The following is a 1,065-nucleotide window of genomic DNA, read 5'->3' as shown; positions in this document are numbered from 1 at the left end:
GGTGTTGTAGTGTGGAGGAGCACCGTCCTGTTGAAAGATGACACCTTCTGGAAATTGTGGCACTGCATACAATTCCAACATGTCAAGATAGGACTTTGCCGTCACAGACTGCTCCGCGAAAAAAATTGGGCCTATCACCTTATCATGCATCAGGCCACACCATACATTCACTTTAGGGGTGTTTCGTTCGTACTCAACGTAGGCATGAGGATGTTCAGCAGCTCATATTTGGACGTTATGGAGATGAACATGTCCACAGATATGGAAGGTCGACTCATCACTAAACACAATCTTCTGCAAAAATCTTGCATTGTCGATCTCATGAAGCATGTCTGGAGCAAACATGCATCGTGTGGGTCTATCTGCCAGTTTGATAGCATGCAACAGCCGCAATTTGTACCCCGTAAAACAGAGACGTTTCTTTTCTTTCTTTCTTTCTTTCTTTTTTTTTTTTTTGTATTTTTCTGAAGCTGGAAACGGGGAGGCAGTCAGACAGACTCCCGCATGCGCCCAACCAGGATCCACCCGGCACGCCCACCAGGGGGTGATGCTCTGCCCATCTGAGGCTTCGCTATGTTGCGACTCTAGTGCTTGAGGCAGAGGCCATAGAGCCATCCTCAGCGCCCGGGCCATCTTTGCTCCAATGGAGCCTTGGCTGTGGGAGGGAAAGAGAGAGACAGAGAGGAAGGAGAGGGGGAGGGGTGGAGAAGCAGATGGGTGCTTCTCCTGTGTGCCCTGGCCGGGAATCGAACCCGGGACTTCCGCACACCAGGCCGACGCTCTACCACTGAGCCAACCGGCCAGGGCCCAGAGACGTTTCTTTAACACCTTATGAACTGTAGTCTTGCTTAGGCGTAATTGTCGAGCATAGGCACGCACAGATTTTTTAGGGCTCCTTAGGTAGCTGTCCCGTATAGCCTCTACAGACTCGTCACTGACTGATGGCCTACCAGAAGGGGTTTTCTCCACAAAACTGCTGGTTTTCTTCAACTGCTTATCCCACCGAGTAATGTTATTCCTATGTGGTGGCACTTCATTATAAACGCGCCGATATTCACGTTGCAC

General features: G+C 50.1%; 1 non-coding gene across 1 annotated transcript; it reads right to left on the bottom strand.

Annotated features, from left to right (window-relative positions):
• Window positions 1-731: 731 nt before the first annotated feature.
• Window positions 732-807, bottom strand: TRNAT-GGU (transfer RNA threonine (anticodon GGU)). The gene has a single exon. It is a non-coding gene; the product is annotated as a tRNA-Thr (tRNA).
• Between the last annotated feature and the right edge of the window lie 258 nt (window positions 808-1,065).

This window comes from Saccopteryx leptura, chromosome 1 (genome assembly GCF_036850995.1).
Source record: "Saccopteryx leptura isolate mSacLep1 chromosome 1, mSacLep1_pri_phased_curated, whole genome shotgun sequence".
NCBI classification, from domain to species: Eukaryota; Metazoa; Chordata; class Mammalia; order Chiroptera; family Emballonuridae; genus Saccopteryx; species Saccopteryx leptura.
This window is presented reverse-complemented; position numbering and strand designations above follow the sequence as displayed.